The sequence below is a fragment of the Belonocnema kinseyi genome, chromosome 9 (genome assembly GCF_010883055.1).
Source record: "Belonocnema kinseyi isolate 2016_QV_RU_SX_M_011 chromosome 9, B_treatae_v1, whole genome shotgun sequence".
Lineage (NCBI taxonomy): Eukaryota > Metazoa > Arthropoda > Insecta > Hymenoptera > Cynipidae > Belonocnema > Belonocnema kinseyi.
In genome coordinates, this window is record NC_046665.1 from 9,597,076 (window position 1) to 9,597,529 (window position 454).

Consider the following 454-nt stretch of genomic DNA (forward strand, 5'->3'; position numbering starts at 1 on the left):
TTTGATTATTATTGCTCTAGGTTGAGATCATGACAGCCCCTGACGCTTGGGTGATCCTGTTGTGCCCTCGTTTAAGCCTTAAGTGTGGCCTCACAGCCCTCTCCATTGGGAGAGGACCAGTGATCCCAGATCTGAAACGAGACGTGGTCCAATACTAACACAGGTATATGTCCGTGTGAATATAGTAGGAGACGATGTAAATGACTGGGTTGCGCGCGCAACTCATTTCTCCTCTTCTGAATTAGAAAACTCGAAAGTGCACGATTGCCCGTCGGAACACTTCGGCGATTCTATTTATATCTTTATCTGCTTTGAAATAAAATTAAGAGATTGGGATTTTAATATTTCCAGATTTCGATGCTGGCGATTCTACTGATTTGAATACTTCGCGCGCCTCTTTATATGCGTATATTTTGAGGTTACGTTATTTCAAGTATAAAATATAAATTATATA